This window comes from Schistocerca serialis, chromosome 4, assembly GCF_023864345.2.
Source record: "Schistocerca serialis cubense isolate TAMUIC-IGC-003099 chromosome 4, iqSchSeri2.2, whole genome shotgun sequence".
Classification (NCBI taxonomy): domain Eukaryota; kingdom Metazoa; phylum Arthropoda; class Insecta; order Orthoptera; family Acrididae; genus Schistocerca; species Schistocerca serialis.
Genome location: NC_064641.1, coordinates 72,717,575 through 72,736,993, shown reverse-complemented (window position 1 = coordinate 72,736,993; position 19,419 = coordinate 72,717,575). Strand labels below are relative to the sequence as shown.

General features: G+C 40.4%; 1 protein-coding gene and 1 non-coding gene across 2 annotated transcripts in view; one reads left to right on the top strand and one right to left on the bottom strand.

Moving 5' to 3' along the window:
- The window catches only part of LOC126474242 (loricrin-like), a 63,604-nt gene that overhangs the window by 12,021 nt on the left and 32,164 nt on the right, over positions 1 to 19,419 (top strand). The window lies entirely within an intron of this gene.
- Trnas-cga (transfer RNA serine (anticodon CGA)) lies at positions 7,766 to 7,840 on the bottom strand. The gene has a single exon. It is a non-coding gene; the product is annotated as a tRNA-Ser (tRNA).

Below are 19,419 nucleotides of genomic sequence, written 5' to 3'. Positions count from 1 at the left end.
CTTCCTGCGAAAGGCAAAGGTCCCGAGTTCGGGTCTCTGTCCTGCACACAGTTTTAATCTGCCAGGAAGTTTCATATGAGTGCACACCCCGCTGCAGAGTGAAAATCTCATTTTCAATGTATTCTCCACAATAGCATTTTATTTTAAACATTTTTGGTAGGTTACTGTCAACAGCCATTAAGTAATGTATAAAATTCCTATTTGAACCGTCAGCTGTTTTTATTTCACACCCAAACATCTATCGGTGAAGGGTTGAAATGCAATACGGTGGCTTAAACCATTTTAACCCTTCATCGGTGAAGATGGTATAAGACCAAAACCAGTTGATGTTTGAAAGTGATATAAAAACAGCTGATGGTTCATATATACATTTTATTTTTTTTTCGAAATTTTCCTGCAACGATTTCACCTCCGGTTCCTTAAATTTCCTAGTGATTTCATGTCTAGGTAATTTGTATTGCTACGTTCTATTCTATTTCTTTTAACTTTTCTGTATTTGCTTTTCTTTCGTCGATCAGCCGGCCGAAGTGGCCGTGCGGATCTAAGCGCTGCAGTTTGGAACCGCGAGACCGCTACGGTCGCAGGTTCGAATCCTGCCTCGGGCATGGATGTGTGTGATGTCCTTAGGTTAGTTAGGTTTAACTAGTTCTAAGTTCTAGGGGACTAATGACCTCAAAAGTTGAGTCCCATAGTGCTCAGAACCATTTGAACCATCTGAACCTTTCGTCGATCAGCTGAAATATTCTTTCTGTGATCCGAAAATTCCTTCGCAGCTTCATTCACTTACACTTGTCTGCCCAACTTCAGTGGTAATCCTTGCAGAGAGATATCCATTCTTCACCAAATGTACCAGCTCCTATAGTATTCATTATTGCATGATCGCGGCTTCAAAGAATTTCGGAAGCACATCATCGTTATTCAGTACTTTAGATATAATTCCTTTGTACTTTTATTCTACCTGACGATATTTCGCAGATGTAGCCGTTACTATTTTTAGGATTTAGAGGGGACCACGATAGCTCGGTGCTGAAAAAAAAACGCCTCCTTCGGCTAGTCTCTCGAACCCTGCCCTCCCATCAGACAGAGAGAGAGAGAGAACGAGAGAGAGAGAGAGAGAGAGAGAGAGACAGACAGACAGAATCTCCCTCGCTTACTGCCGGCACTGTCCGTCCTTCCCAAATATTTAACTTGCTCTACAGAATGTGAAAAAAGAGTGCGTTTTATTATCTTTCGCTGCCCATTTTTCCATCCGTCTTCCCATACGGCCATCCTTGAAGCGCGCATAAAAATATAACTCGGGCCATACAGTCAACGATTGGTGAATTTATCCTCCCACAACGTCTGTCGTAGTGTACACAGCGCTTCACAACTGCTCCAATATTCTCCGCGCGCAGTCGGTCTGCCTTATGGAATGCTGTATCTGCTTTACCAAAGTTGACACGGGAATAGTTAGTAAATATCAGTAGAAAGCCAATCGTGGGCGTAATGTATCAGTAATAGATTCAAAAGTGTAGTTTCAGATATTCATTGTCTCAGAATAGCTTTATACAAAATGGAGTTCGTGATTCTTTTGTATCTTGCTAACAAAGATCAAGAACTCAGTGCGAATTCTTTATATGCAGCATCCAGAAATTTAGACTTAACGCCCCATATAGCTTCCTTCCGTTTTTGGGTTACGTTTTCGCTGTTGTTGTTATGATGGCTTCAGCCATAGACTGCTTTGATGCAGTTCTCCAAACCGGTCTACCCCGTCTCTTCATCTTTGCATAACTGCTGCAGCAGACATAAACTTCAACATTACAGCCTGCTTACCATACTCAAGTTATGGTCTCCCTATATAACTTTTACGTCCCCCTCCCCTCCCCCTCCCCCGCCTCCTTTCCTTCTATCCCCGTACACATTTCCATACGTTACGAAACTGACAACTCATTGATGAGTGGGATGTGGCACACCAACTTATCCCACCTTTTATTTGCGTCACAAATCTATTTTCTCCCAAGTCAATTAAACACCTCTTCACTACTTATCCTATCGACATATATAATATTAACCATTCTTCCAAAGTACCAGATTTCTAAACTTTCTATTCTTTTCTTATCTGAAAAATACACACTGAGATGACAAAAAGAATGTGATACCTCTTAACATCGTATCAGCCCTCGTTTTAGCTCGCGTAGTGCAGGAGCTCGACATGGCGTGGACTCAACACGTCGCTGGAAGTCCCATGCAGAAATCTTGAGCCTCGCTACCTCTATACCTCTCTAATTGCCAAAGCGTTGCCGGTGCGGGATTTTGTGATCTTACGATTATGTCCCATAAAAGCTGAACGAGACTCATGTCGGCGATGTAGGTGGCCAAACCATTCGCTCGAACTGTCCAGAATGTTCTCCGAACCAACAGCGAACAGTAGTGGCCCGGTGAGAGGTGCATTGGCATGGGATCATTAAGTCCATGAATGGCTACAAATGGTCTCCAAGTAACAGAAAACAATGATGTATCTTCTCTTACAAGATTACTAAAAGAAATGATAACTTCGTTTTAAGTAGAAATTGAAGTTAATCACTGGAAAGAAAGCTCTTATAATTAACTGGAGAGAGAGCCATTGTTGATGGTGGTTGCATTTTGTTAGTGGCTTACTCTACTTCTAGAAAAATGCTGTAAAATTTAGAAAAGATTACATCGTCTAAGACCACATCAATTTTTCGGAGTCGGTAGGGGGAAACGGAATCATACCTTGGGATCTGTGGCCAGATAGTTTAAGGATATTACTTTTGTATGGAGCCACAGTCGTACAAAACTTTCTGGAAGATACGATAGCCATTTGACTGTACAACAGGTTTTATTCCACAGTCTAGATTTCGACCTAAACAGAAGGGCCTGGCCTACCCACTAAATTATGAGATCCGATCTTCACCGAGGATGTAGAGCATATATTATTACCACCAACTTTCAAATCGTGCAATGATCACCATTCAAAGACAAGGGAAATAAGAGCTCGTACTGAGGCGTTCAGACAGTCGTTTTTCCCTGGCGCGATCCGCGAGTGGAACAGGGGGGGGGGGGGGGGGGGGGGAAATATGATATTGGTGCGAATTGTGCCCTCCGCCACACACCGCTTGGTGGCCAGCGGGGTATATATTTAGATGTAGATGTAGATGTTGACGTTAGGCCATTGTCAACTGTTACAATTGATAGTCTATGTTTGTGGTATAAAATAGATGAGCAAATCACAGCTTTTAAACTTTGCTACACTGTGGCTAAGCAGCCACTGACGCAATCATAATTGGAACGATCGTCAGAGATCGTCATCAGAATATCAAACCTTTGACGATCGTTTCACTTATGTTTACGACAATGGCTGCTTAGACAGAGTGCACCACAGTTTAGAAGCTGTGACATGGTCATCTATTGTATTCCACAACCACATCAATTGTAACACCTGATAATGGCCTGCGGCCGAAATCTAGACTGTGGAATAAAACCCTTTTGTACAGTCAAATGGAGTTAAGGTTCCGCACTTGCATTCAAGTTTTCAAACCGCTTCGTGATGAACGGCAATTAATCACAGGGACGCTGTAGGAAGTTGCAAATGAATAAATGTCAGAATAATTAATGTATTCGGCCATTGCGTCTCTATGCCACGATCCTTTAAGCTCGTATTTGCTCTAAGCACTGTGGGACTTAACATCTGAGGTCATCAGTACGCTAAACTTAGAACTACTTAAACCTAACTAACCTAAGGACAGCACCCACATCCATGCCCGAGGTAGGATTCGAACCTGCGACCGTAGCAGCCGCGTGGTTCCGGACTGAAGCGCCTAGAACTGCTCGACTACAGCGGCCGGCCTTAAGCTCGTATTGACCGTCGGCTGTAACAGTGAAGCATTAAAACATTTCATGTATCACATACCTATTAGGAGCACTCTTAAAATGAGAAGTCATGAGACTTAACTAGCTTACATTAATTTAATAGCAAATGGTTTTAAAGCTAATAGCTTACATTAATGTAATTGGAAATGGTTCTAAAGCTAATGCATGACATTTACATCATATTTGTCAACACAAAAGAAAGATTAATTCATGGTACGTAAGGAACGCAGCTATAGTGCGACCTGTCAGTATAAAGACTGTCAGACAAGAACAGAGATCCGAGCAGGAACGCGCTTCACTTACTTTCTAAACCAAAAAAAAAAAATTACAATCGATTTTAGTCAGCCACAGGCTGATTGCGGCTATATCTTTGAAATATTATTTGTGAAATAATAACTACATTTCACAAAATTAATTTACAGAAGTTATTTAGGTTTGAAGCTATTTACAGTAAATAAATAGCAAAGTGCACATTTTTGTGCTTTCTGTCGGCTTTGTGACAAAGTTGTATAAAATTGCGTGTATCTATCAATGTAACGCTTCAGTAACCATCGGTTCAGGCGGACCAGAGGACCCAGTCCATTCCATGTAAACACAGCCCACACTTTTATGGAACCACCACCAGTCTTGCACTGTGCCTTGTTGACAACTTGAGTCCGTGGTTTCGTGGGGTCCAACCAATATGGCCACGAGCCCAGGAGAGACGATGCAGGTGATGTCGTGCTCTTAAAAAAGACACTTTCGTCGGTCGTCTGCTGCCATAGCCCATTAACGCCACATTTCGCTGCACTGACGTAAGGGATACGTTCGTCGTATATCCCACATTGATTTCCACTGTTATTTCACTGTGTTGCTTGTCTGTTAGCACTGAAAAGTCTACTCAAACGCCGCTGCTCTTGGTCGTTTAGTAAAGACAGTCGGCCAAAGCGTTGTCGGTGAGAGAGGCACACTCCTGACCCTGTACATCGCAGAATACTGAATTCCCTAAATATTTCCGAAATGGAATGTCTCATACCCGTAGCTCCAACTACGATTCTGTTAATTCCTCTCGTGCGGCCTTAATCACGTCGGAAATCTTTTGAAATATATCACATGAATACAGGGTGACACACGGGAGATGGACGGTTTTGAACTGCGTAGTACTGAGGGCGCGGTGGTGGGAGGTGGTCGTGGTGGGGATAAATCTGATCCACACAAGACACCATTTCATTTACTCAGTCGCTATGGAGCAGTGGGACTTGCAACGTCGAGTGTTTGTCTATGACAGTTATGTGAAAAGTGGTGAGTCTATTATTGTTACGCAGCGATTGTTTCGTGCACGGTTTAATGTCGGTCGACATGGAGCTGTTCCGAGCCCTAACACAATCCTCAGATGGATGGAAAACTTCAGATCAACTGGAAACATACAGTCTAAGAAGCATCCTGGCGCGAGACGCAGAGTAACGACACCAGAAAATGTTGAAAGGGTGAGGCAAGTGGCAGTCAGAAGCCGAGGACGGTCAGCTAGACGTCATGCTAGTGAGTTACGAATCAATCACGACTCGGTTAGACGAATTTTGCATAAAGAATGAAAATTCTATCCCTACAAAACGCTGCCGGCCGCGGTGGTCTAGCGGTTCAGGCGCTCAGTCCGGAACCGCGCGACTGCTACGGTCGCAGGTTCGAATCCTGCCTCGGGCATGGATGTGTGTGATGTCCTTAGGTTAGTTAGGTTTCAGTAGTTCTAAGTTCTAGGGGACTGATGACCAAAGATGTTAAGTCCCATAGTGCTCAGAGCCATTTGAACCATTTTTGAACCTACAAAATGCTCATTGTCCAACAATTTAAGGAAACTGATTTTGCTGTACGAGAAGACTCCGCTTACAGAATGCAAGTGATTTTGGGATCGAATGAAAATGAAATTTTATTGATGAGCGATGAAGCACATTTTCATTTAAACGGGACTGTTAATAAGGAAAACCTACGTTACTGGGCTCCAGAGCATCCACACCTTATCAATCAGCGTCCTCTACACTCAGAAAAAGTAACATTCTGGTGTGGTCTTGGCTCTGTTGGCATTATTGGACCTCTTTTTTTTTTAAGAGAACGGGACCACAGTTACTGTTATTTCGGTTCGTTACATTCGTATGCTTGAAACATTCTTGAAACCAGAACTAAGAAGACGACTAATCCCTTTAAAACGCGTTTGGTTCCAGCAGGATGGGGCAACATCGCACACCACAAACACTTCAATGACAGTTCTTAGACGCATGTTTCCTGGCCTCATTAACTCACGTTTTGTCAGTATGTGACTTTTTTCTGTGGGGGTACCTTAAGAACTGTGTCTATAGCCACAAACCACGAAATTTGGACGAGTTGAAGAATGCAATCATTCAAAAAATTGATGCCATCCCTGCAGAAATTTTAGACCGTGTGATGGAGGATTTTGAGAAGAGACTTGAGTCCTGCATTCGAAATGATGGACATCACCTTGACAAAATCATTTTTCACAGATAACTTTGTTACCTAAAATGGCAAATAATGAGCTTTGATTTTGTGTAAATAAACATGCATTAATTTTAAAGTTGGCTGAGTATTATTTCATTAAAAACCGTCCGTCTCCCGTGTGTCACCCTGCTAATGACGGCTCCGCCAATGCACTGACCTTGTGTACGCGATACTACCCCCATCTGTATATGTGCATATCGCCATCCTATACCTCTTGTCACCTCAGTATATTTCCCACTTTTCTCTTCCACACGTGGCTACTCTCCTGCCAAAAACATTCACAAAAGACTTCTTAACATTATATTTGTATTGAACTCCCCAGTTTATATCCTCTCTACTTCGACCACCATCAGTTTGATTAACTTTAGTGTATCACTTTTGTAATACAGCTCTCTTTCTCTCTCTCTCTCTCTCTCTCTCTCTCTCTCTCTTTCTCTCTCTCAACATGTAAGACTACAAAATAGTACTTCGTAGTATTCACATTTTTTTTTCTTTTTGCAATTTTGATAGTAATTTCAGATTATAAATTATGTATTTTTCACTTTACGTCAGTACTAATTATCTGGTATATTGTAGCACAAATTTATTTCAAATACTTCAAAGCAATTCCGTAATTGATGTATCAGACACGTTGCCAAAATCAGGTTTCTTTCTTATGTGATAACAATCTTTAACCAAAGATAATCTCGGCATGCCACTAACATCGTTGGTACGCGAAAATGTGCCACCAGAAAGTTGCAAGTTGATGTTGGTGACACAGATCATGTGTAACCGCGAAGGTGCGACCAAAACTTAGTGTGTGAACTTCATAGCGATAAAATGTTGGCCAAAGTATTATGAAGATAACAAGCAGTAATATGGGCCATAGTACAGTAATTATTTCGGAAGATTTTCAAGAGTTTTATTGTACAAGAGGTACTGTGTGGCCAGATATATTTAATTCTGCTGGTAAATGGAAGGAAGAGCCTGTTGCCTAGTAATTGTTGTCATCAAATCGTTACGTCACCCCTACAAGTACGCCACTTCAGAACAAGACTGTGCAATTTCAGAAATTTAAAAATGTAAAAGACTATCCAGCGTATTAAAATCAGCATCTGAACATAATAGCCACTGTGTTAACTATCAGTTTTGTTATTGTTAATAAGTATCCCAAACTGTCACTACCAAATGTGGAATCCTGTTCCCATGATTGTAATAATCTAGTGTCACTTTAACGCTTTTCAATTTGTGAAAGGGTCAGACAGTACATCTCACATTTAGTCAGCGCAGTGAAACCTGAAAATTTACGATTTCATGGAAAGTGGTCATCGACTTTTGCAAATATAACTACTTTCATAATCCAGAATGAGATTCTCACTCTACAGCGGAGTGTGCGCTGACGTGAAACTTCCTGGCAGATTAAAACTGTCTGCCAGACCGAGACTCGAACTCGGGACCTTTGCCTTTCGCGGGCAAGTGCTCTACCAACTGAGCTACCCAAGCACGACTCACGCCCCGTCCTCACAGCTTTACTTCTGCCAGTATTTCGTCTCCTACCTTCCAAACTTTACATAAGCTCTCCTGCGAAACCTGCAGGACTAGCACTCCTGGAAGAAAGGATATAGCGGAGACATGGCTTAGCCACAGCCTGGGGGGTGTTTCCAGAATGAGATTTTCACTCTACAGCGGAGTGTGCGCTGATATGAAACTTACTGGTAGATTAAAACTGTGTGACGGACGGAGACTCGAACTCGGGACCTTTGCCTTTCGTGGGCAAGTGCTCTACCAACTGAGCTACCCAAGCACGACTCACGCCCCGTCCTCACAGCTTTACTTCTGCCAGTATCTCGTCTCCTACCTTCCTGCAGGGTTCGCAGGAGAGCTTCTGTAAAGTTTGGAAGGTAGGAGACGAGATACTGGCAGAAGTAAAGCTGTGAGGAGGGGCCGTGAGTCGTGCTTGGGTGGCTCAGTTGGTAGAGCACTTGCCCGCGAAAGGCAAAGGTCCCGAGTTCGAGTCTTGGTCCGGCACAAAGTTGTAATCTGCCAGGAAGTACTTTCATAATCTTTTTGAGGAAAAGATTTATTAACCACACAAATCATTTTGTCTGGCAAACTGAGAGTACTGAAAAGTAATGCGTTCGAATTTTTTGTTTTGTTCTCAACATCAGTTAAGGTATTAATTATCACGTACATTACTTAGTCGAGTTTCCCGCTTCACTGAAGCAAGTTCCAACCCTCTGCCGCTAGAGGGCTACCAACTGCAGCTGTCTGTAAAGTTACTTAGTGCGTGCCTGAGGAGCAGCATGCTACACTCTAGTTTCTGAAAGCACGAGTTCGAAGAGTCCGTCCACACTTTGAGCACCCACCCTTCAGCAAGAGAACGACAAACCAAACACGAGCGCTGCGGCACCTGCAACAATGCGACGCCGTGGGTTCAACTGTCATCGATCATCCTCCATACGGTTCCGACTTGGCCTCATCCGATTTTCAATTGTTCCCAAAACTTAAAACATATGTCGAAGACTTCACTTTGACAGTGATGAAGCAGTGCAAGCATATGTGAGATTGTGGCTCGGTCAACAAACATTCTACAGTGACAGAATCAAAAAGCTGGTCCCTCGTTGTGAGAAATGCGTTCGTCGCCAGGATGACTATGTTGGGAAGCAAATGTGTACACATGGATAATGCAGATGTAGAATGTTAATAAAATTTTCACATAGAAAAATTCGGAGGCAATACTTTTCAGCACGCCTTGTACATAATTTATTTCAACAGTTCAATGTAACTTTACATATTTATCTTATGTTGTATGAGCTTTGGCTTTTATACTTTCGGCATTGCCTGTTTCCATTATCCCTGATTGCGACGTATTTAGAGAACATTTCCTGTGTTTCGGGTAATGTGTTGCATTTACTGAAAAGATATGATTATTGTAACCAAAACACAATGACTTGTGGTGAAGTAACATCTCTGTTACTAACGCGTGCTCTGTCACACACAGTAAATGAATTTTGCTTTTGAGTTTTGTTGTCACCCACCTGCGTAGGGAGAAATGATCATCATAATAAAATAAGAGAAATCAGAGCCCGAACGGAAAGATTTAGGTGTTCCTTTTTCCCACGTGCCATTCGAGAGTGGATTGGTAGAGAAGTAGTATGAAAATGTTTCGATGAACCCTCTGCCAGGCACTTAAGTGTAAATTTCAGAGTAAGCATGTAGATGTAGTTGTATTAAAAAATGTTCAGTCAGACGTTAATTAACTTACAAACATTTTATAATGTATCGCATTTTCAAACTTTCTCTCCGTCTCCTTCTTTCTCCCTTTCTCTCTCTCTCTCTCTCTCTCTCTCTCTCATCTGCATACATTGACAGTCACTGTTCAGAGAAATTTCATTAATTATTGCGTAGTTCATATGTTATTCAACATAATCAGTTTCATAACTTTTGCTCAAATACGAATACGAGCAGACAACCGTATTACTTCATTACATGACTACAGTTTTGCTGAAGCTAAATTCAAAATTAATAACGTTCTCGTTAATTACTTGGATTCAATGAACACAACCACACATTTATCTAGTTCCCATCGTTATTAGCGTAATAATAGCGTAATAATAGCGTTATAACTTTCAGTAATTCACTTACTTTCGCTATTCGTCAGAATAGACGCATTTTTTTGAAAATTGCTGAACAGAACATCAGGTAAATGAGTCAACTATCGGCAAAAAGAAACGATCGTGTGGCATCGCCGGCAGGGAGTCCCCATCAGAGAAGTTCCGTCGCTGGGTTGGAAGTCTTATTTCACGTGACGCCACATTAGGCGACTTGAGTGCTGGAGACGATGAAATGATAACACAACACCCACTCCTCAAGAGGAGAAAAATCTACAAGGCGGCCGGGAGTCGAACCCTGTACCGCTGCGCGATAGGCAAAAACGTTACCACTCAGCCTTTTTCTTTTCGTTGCATTTTTTCGGTGCGGATGTCCCACAACACCCGTTCAAGTTCAGTGTTAAGCCGTTGACTCAGTTTTTTATTACAGAGGGCAGTTAACCCTCGTTTTTTTGCATTTTGTTCGTTGTTGATCGTTGTGTTTGGTCGTTGCGGACGCCACATGACATCCGTTCAAGATCATTTGTTGATCCTTCCACTCAGTTTTTTAATTACAGAGGCTAAACAGCTCTCTGACCGAACAGGCTGAGCTACCTGTTACCGCAGGTCGTGGATACATTACAAATCCGTCTGATTTGTAAGTAGGCTGTTTAGGTTTTTTTATTGGTAACGCCACCTCTGTATAAAAATCACTGGCTGTGCTGTGTGCAGCCTGTGGGTAGCTTGCATTGTTGTAATACTCGCCATTGTAGTGTTAGGCAGCTGACTGTGAACAGCGCGTAGCGTTGCACAGTTGGAGGTGAGCCGCCAGCAGTGGTGGATGTGGGGAGAGAGATGGCGGAGTTTTGAAATTTGTCATGAACTGCTATATTTATATATGATGATATCAAGGTAAATACATTGTTTGTTCTCCATTAATATCTTTCATTTGCTAACTATCCCTATCAGTAGTTAGTGCCTTCCATAGTTTGAATCTTTTATTTAGCTGGCAGTAGTGGCGCTCGCTGTATTGCAGTAGCTTGAGCAGCGAAGATTTTTGTGAGGTAAGTGATTTGTGAAAGGTATAGTTTAATGTTAGTCAGGGCCATTCTTTTGTAGGGAATTTTGAAAGTCAGATTGCGTTGCGCTAACAAAATATTGTGTGTCAGTTTAAGCACAGTCATGTATAATTGTTCAAAGGGGACGTTTCATATGTCGACCCTTGGCCTAGGATACCTCACTGGAATCTTCTGATTTTTTTTTTCTTGTAGTTTGTGTAATTAGTGTAGCCTTTGTTTATTGCTAGCGCGCAATTGTAGAGAAAATCTCCTTTGTAGTTGCAGTCTTTCATTGTTGTACAGTAAAACAGTTGTGGCATGCATGTAAATTTGCACCAAGTATTTCGCAGCTGCAATTAACTAGATATTATTTTCAGTGTTATGTTAATGTGTTCTCTTATTTTTGCTCTTCAAATTGTGCTTTTCTGTGTTGTCGTGTCAAATATTGTGACAATAATGGCGTGTGAAAAACGTAATACTAGGCTCCAAAGTAAACTGAGAAATGACAGTGAAGACGAAAGCAGTGTGTTAGCGCCGCAGAGTAATGAATTAACAGACATTCAAAGTGGTAATTTGGTAACTGTGCATAGGGAAATGGAGCGGGCGGCAAACAATGGCGTGGACAGTGAAACAATTAGTGAAGAGGGACGCATTATCGATCGATCGGTCGGCAACAGCTCGCCTCAGGAATCGGGAATGACAGGACACAATTTTGCAAATACTGTAGACTCAGGTTTTGGGTTCTCACCGTTTTCTCAAATGAGTCAAGACACATTTTCCGCTTGTCAAAATGTGAATGTTGCCGGTGCAAATTCACTGCCGAAAAGCACTGAGGAACATGTTTCGGACACCAGTGCATTGTTATTACAATTAATGCAACAAATGGGACAAAAGCTTGAAAAGTTAGACACACTGGCACAAAATCAGAGACAAACACAGCAAAAGCTTGAAAAGTTAGACACCACACTTGAAAAAACACGTGAAGATTTAACTACTGAGTTACATAACATTGAATCGAAATGTCAAAAAGTCTGCAATGACGTAAAAACACAAATTTGTGAGCATTTTCAACCTATTTTTTCGCGGCATGAAAATGCATTACAGAATCACGAAGCAGCCATAAAAGAACTGCGAACCATTGTTCATGAAAATCACGACACCTTGCAAGCTAAAATTGACTCAGTTGCATCTACCGATACGGTTATGCAACTTGCAAAAACTCTGGAAAACGTAAAGGACACAGTAGATACGATTTCAACACAAATGGACACTCTGAAACTTGGTTCAGAAAAACACACTGAGGAAATGCGTTCACTATCGGAGAAAGTAGCCAAACTTTCGGATCAGTTCAATAATTTATCTACGAAGGTAGATGATAATCTGAATGACACAGAAGAGTGCATACAAATTAGGAAATTCAAACAAAATCAGAATCAAATTAATACGCAATACAAAAGAGAAATCCGGGAAGTACAAGATCAGTTGGCGCAAGTAATACAAAAATTTCGTATTTCAGAGGACACTCGCGCTCCAACACGGGAAGAGGGACTTAGAAATACGGAAAAGACGCAAAATAATAACACAGGGCATTTCAGAAATTATGAAAGAAATTGGCAATGTGCACCGAATTTTGAGATGGAACGGCCGACACGACCTAACAATGACCGATATGCGACTCGCCGACATGATGATTTTGACTATAAACTGTTCATTACTACACGTAAATTCAAAACATTTAAGAATTCTGGCAACGACATTCATCCACAAGCATGGCTCCATCCATTCTCTCATTGTTTTCCTCCCAACTGGTCGTTAGAACACAGATTAGAATTTATGTGTGGCTACTTAGAGAATGAACCAGCTGTAAGAATGCGATCGGTCATTCACGACTGCCACAGTGAAGGAGAGTTTTACCATGCCTTCCTCTCAGCATATTGGTCTCAAGCCACACAAGACCGAGTAAAACATAGCATCATAATGATGAAACGTTTCGAGCAATCTGAATTTTCCAGTCTTATGAAATATTTTGAAGACATGTTGCATAAGAATCAGTATCTGTCAAACCCATACAGCCCCTCAGAACTCATCCGCATTTGCTTAATCAAACTGCCTGAACATTTACGACATATTATTTTGGCAGGACGTTGCAAAGACGACATTGAAGCATTTCAGGGACTCTTACAAGAATTATAAATTGACACTGACAATCGCGGAACGCGAAACCAGGAACACAACAATTACAGGTCACATCCGTCGCAATTCCGCGATGAAAGAAGTAATAACTTGACACGACAAGGCTATTCTCACAACACAAATCGTGACCAAAACAGACACCACCCGTATGACAACCGTTGGCAGAGTAGTAATAACTACAGGGAAAGATCACCTCTCCGTGGTAATGAATATGACAGAGATAACCACAGAAACAGACAATATGGGAACCAAAACAATTATTACCAGGGAAGACAGAATAACTTCAGACGCAACAGTTCAGCGCGGAGTTACGATTCAGGGAGAAATTCTCCACCACGTGACCGACAAGGAAGAAACTACAGAATCTACCGACATGACGACAGATGATATATTCGTAACGACAGACCTGAATTGCATCAGAACTGGCGGGATTCAAACAGAGCAGGGCACTTTCGACAGCGTGAATTTGTAGAAGTTAGGTCTCCTAATCCCAATAACAACGCGCGCCAACAAAGAGACAGACAATGACTCGCGCCGCAGGCACCCACGTGCGCCGGCTGGCTCAGAGAAAAATAACATAGACGCTAACCTTCAGAAAAATTCCAGTATTCTTTACCGACGTATACCGCATGACAATTGCATTCAAGTTCAAACTCTGAGTGCTATGAAGAGTAAAGGTTTACACCAGATTTCACATGTAAAACCGTTTATTGATAGATAATCTGCTTTTTAACTTAGTCTTTGCTATAAAATTTTTCACTTTACATTACTAGTATGCTTGTCAGACTTAGAATCTGTTAACATGCAACAAGGTTTGAAGTGAAACATCCAGTCAAGAACCAAGAGAACTTATTGAAACAGAAATTACGAATGCATTGTTATTGTGAACAGATGACACAGTGTTATTGTGTGTGTACATTCTTGCTTGTTAGTTGCACGATTACATAACGACTATAAGGCTCACATACTTAGAACATTTACCAGTAGTGCTAATGAGATTTTAATGCAACATTTTGGTTTACTTGAAAATACATTCTGGGTTTAAAGTACTTTCTGTGAGATACCAGACGACAGAGTGATTAGTTTATGTGACAGATACACGATTTTATCACGACGCTACTAATGAGTGACAATTTACAATGTTGCTTTTGCGCTATATCTGTTTTATATCTGCACAGTTTTTCTGAATTATTCTGGAAAGTAAAACAGGTTTTAGTAGTAACTTTTGTGGTATAGCTACAATGAGACTGCCTTTTCCATAGCACAACAATACGTTACAGCACAGTACTTTCCTCATCATGGCAATAAGCGTAATAACTAAGACATTTATACGCAAAGCATTTCACTTTTGTGTATTATGAGGTAAGTACATTGACTTCTGCAGAACTTAGCTTTCGGAGGACGATAACTACGACACTTCCACACAGATTATGTTGCAACAAGACGCACATTTAGCGCTACAGTACACGTATTTGAGTGATTAATTTTGTACTTAAAACATTTATTTTTAAAGATTTTTGAATTACAAAGAAAGTTTTCCGTGATACATTTCATTCCATTGCTGTAATCTGTAACACCTGAGGGTATAATTACATTAATCCTCAGGGGGGTACACGCTTACTTTGTGTACCATGTGTGTGGCAACCACAAGGAACCCTAGCTAATATGGTATTTGCTTATACAACTTTACACATCGGTACCATATTTCTCTAACACACAAAGTACACAGCTATCTGATCATGTAACTGAGAGATAAACTTTTTTTATTACATCAGTGACAGATGTTTACGCAATTACACAGTTGGATAACTTCACACTTATGAACTTGTATTTTGTCTGTACTTTGTGAAATGCTCATATTTTTTCGGAACCATTGTGATACTATGAGAGCTTTGAATGATATATTTGGTAAGGGAGCATGATTTTAAAGTACGTTTGAGGTAGATGACACTATTGAAATGAGCAGAGAATTTTTTTTAGGTTTTGAAATTATTGGAGGAAGCTACGACGATTTTGAGAATTGACTGAGATGTTATGATATTATTACGACGACGATGTGTACTATGCTGTTGAGATATGTTTATGATCAATAAGATGATGCTACCGTATATGAGGAATAAGAAGTATGTTGGAAACCAAGAATCGTACTTTAAGAGTTATGAAATGTGCGTAAATGCGTGACTGCATCACAATGCTGACGAATATTTTTTTTGGACACTTATATTTATAGGATTTTGTTTCTACAGATTTGCAACGCTAATTCTTGACCTGTGAAATATTTTTATGTGAGACTGTCACTGTAGCGGAAACTGCTGTCGTAAATATTTCCGTAAGAAAGTTAAGTGACCACCTGCACGTAATGCGTCGCGGGCACCCACCTGGGCGACAGCCGCCCGAAAAAAAGCCATTAGCCTTTCAGAGGTACAGGTGGAGAAAAAAAAGGGGAGGCCATTATCCTCACTATTGATGTTCCTTTGTAGAAAGCATCGCAAAAACGACATGGTCGAACTTAAAAACATATGATTACACTGTGGAGCTCTTAATTTATGATATTTACTGAAATGCCTAGAAATATTTTTATGTCTATACACCTGATTATGACTACTGTCTCTCTAGTTGAGAGATTTTTCTACTAACTTATGAAATGCCTAATGACTACTGAATGATGTTCTTATGCTTTACTTTGTACATAGTTGCTTATTTCATTTGATATCTAGTTTCTAGCTGCACTGCAGCATTGGTTAAATTAAATTTTGTAGATGTACTAATATAAATATTCTCTGTCTACAGATCGAGTAAATAATAATTTTTTTCAAAAAAATGAGGGAGCACAAAACGACATTTACCTTCACAGGAACTGCATTCATAATTTTCTTTTCAAGTACTTGGTAATTTCTTTTGTAGAATAAATTGTGATGCATCACTCTAGTATTAAGATGTGACACAGGTATTAGACATGGCCATTTTTAGTGTACTATTTTTTCTGCTTGAGCTTTGTCATGTTTAGGTATAATTTATTTCATTTTCTGTTGTTGGTTGCCAGGCATAGTGCTACTGAATTTCAATTTGTGTTACTCTGCTAAACCAGATTTATTTTTCTTGTTTGCTGCGCATTGCCTCATATTAGTTGTAATGTTGAATTGCTTGGTAATTTAGATTTACTGTAGCTTGCTTTGCAAATTTCCATTTTTTTCATTGCTGTTTGCGTTAATTGTTTTGTGCTGCTGCATTGCCTCATCCCTTAGTTTAGCATCTGAGCTCAGTAGATTTAAGTTAGCTTAAGAGGGGTAGACTATATAAGAAACTGACTATGGAGAATAGGTAAAGAATGCGTTGCAAAGCTATATGAAAAATATTTGGGCCAAAATGAGTATTGTACACTGAGAAATAATTATATTGAAAGAAATATGAATAGAATACAGAAAGCAGGTATAGATAGGACTTTTTGGGAATAATGATGAATGAAGGGAGATCTCCAAGAAGTAAAGGAAGTTTTGTTTGCAAAATACTGCAGTAAAACAAACCCTGTCCTTTCCTTTTGTATTATTCCGCTATATGTGTGTGTACTCTTGTGTATTTGTGTTTTTCCTGTCTTTATGTGTTTAGCTATTACGATTTATGTTGTAGAATTTTTCTAGTACTAAGCTATATTCACTATGAGGAGGAATACTGTTATCCTCAAATATAAATTTTATTAATAATATGTTATTTTCTTTGTAAAGTTGTTTACAATTCTGTTCTGTTTCAATGTTCATGTGTGAAATTAATGTTTCGAAAACTATTCTCATTATTTTACATATTTACTTATGTCATAATTCCTGTAACTCTGATGGATATGTTATTTTGATTCTTTTGTAAAGCCTGTACTACAAATGTTATCTGTATTGTTATGTTCTTTAATGATGTATTTTGTACCTTTGTAATTGTATTCTCATGTTATAAAATTGTAATTGACACCAGTTCATCTTATTATTAACTTGTAAGTTACATTTCACTGCACACGTTTCTGTTGGTCATAGTATATGGACAATATGTGAGAAGTAGGGACTGTTAGTGTTTGCACGTGTGTTAATAATTCAGCAAGGGACTGGATAACAGCATTGCTGGTTCTAAGGACAATTTCAAAAACTTTGTGAGTGCACAAGTGGTGGTTTATGGGCTTGCTATATTCTCTGCAAGACTCTCAGTCGCAACAAGTGGCTGCTGGCCATTTATATAAGGACTACAGTGGGTCTACACTTTTGCTGACTCACCAATACCATTAATTCTACAAGGACTGCAGTTGGTTTGCACCTCTGTTGGCCCACCAATACCGTAATCTCTACCAGGACTACAGTGGGTCTGCTCTGTGATGACCTACCTACCAATACTCTTCAAAATTTCGACTGACTCTGCTGTGGGTTTGCTCTGTTGTGGCCCATTACCTGTATGCATGTCAAGAGTCAGCACTGTCTTTCCGTTGAAAGGACAACACTACTTCTTCAAGACTGCATGGAAATCCACTACTTCCGTGGCAGTCCTCAAAGTTTGAACTCTTTGTTTCTTCTACCTGCTTCTTAAATCACGTTCTATATTTCCTCTACGCTTCCTTTATTGCTTGCTCAATGTACTAATTAAATAACATTGGGAATGTGAATAGCAATAAGAAATCATTATGAGGTGTTTCCAAAAGGCGCATAGCTGTGTGAAGGTGCATTATTCGCAACTACCCGATTCACGACAGTATTTACACATCTTCAGGTTTGTAATGGTTACATTTTCATAACGTAGATGGACAATTACGAAGTCCTTGCATTCGGGAAGTTATCTACGTTAAGAGTCGAACCACATTGTCGTAATAAAATTGTGTGCACCGAAAAGATGCTTGTGTACTGATTTTTATTACGATAACCCACCAGTGTGGTTTGATTCTTAACGTGGATAACTTCCCTAATTTTGGGTCTCCGTAATCGACCATCTACACCATGAAAATTTAATCGTTGTGAACAGTAAGATGTGTAGTTGCGAACAAATTACCTTCATAAAGCTATGCGTGTTCTGGAAGCACCTCGTCATTCTTTACTTTTTATTATAATTTTCATGATAATTTGAACGGTTATTGAGCGTTGAGTGTCCTTTACTGTTGTTCACGAGGTCTCTTACCTTTGTTGCTCTCTCCATGAAATTTAAGTCTCAAAATGGGTGACACGCAATTAGCCTGTAGTAAGGCCATCAGCCAGACTGATACCCCAGCAACTACCCAAAAGGTTACTCTCCAAGAGTCATATGTTAGCCTTGCTTCTACACACACTCCCCTCCGATGGCGCTACAGCTACGGTACGGCTGTCTATATCGTTGAGACACGCAAGGTCACAGGTTCACGGGGAGAAAGAAATATTTTAATAACTGGAGTAATATCAATGCAGTATTTATTAGGAATGAAAAATACAGAAATCTGAAACTACAGAAGCAGCGAATACTGGGGTTTTAGTTCGACGTTCCGAGTGTAGGGTATTTACAGTTGAGTGCTCTGGTAATAATTATGAGAAATACTCGTTCTGCCCTGAGTGAAGCTGAACAAGCTTTTAAATACAATTGGCAACTGGAGCGCTTCGAGAAATGACAACTAAATCATTGCCTGGTGAGCAAAATACGCTGCCGGAAAAAAATGCAACACCGTAAAAAACAAGGTCGTTTTACTGTAACAGGTAGCTCATCATTGTAGGAGTAAAGCATAACTAATTCCGACCAAATGATACACATATGTCACAGAAAAGGTGTCTAAACAGTTGTGTCAATACACAGTGTTTTCCCTTTTGGCGGCATTGCAGGCGTATATTCTTCCATGAAAACGACCATAAAGGTACTGAATGGCATCCTGCGATAGATTGTTCCAAGCATGTTGCGTCTTTTGTTTCAGTTCGGAAATGGCTCTTCCAGGATCTGGAGAACGAGTAAATTCCCTCTTCATTATGTTCCATATGTGCTCAGTTGGCGAGAGATGTGGTGATCGTGCTGGTCAGGGCAATTGTTACACACCAGGGAGAGCACGCTGTGTTGCAGCAGCCGTATGTGGAAGTGCATTGTCCTGCTGAAAAACTGAAAAAGTACGTCACCTGTCTTCTGTCTTTTGGTCATCAGTCTACTGACTGGTTTGATGCGGCCCGCCACGAATTCCTTTCCTGTGCTAACCTCTTCATCTCAGAGTAGCACTTGCAACCTATGTCCTCAATTATTTGCTTGACGTATTCCAATCTCTGTCT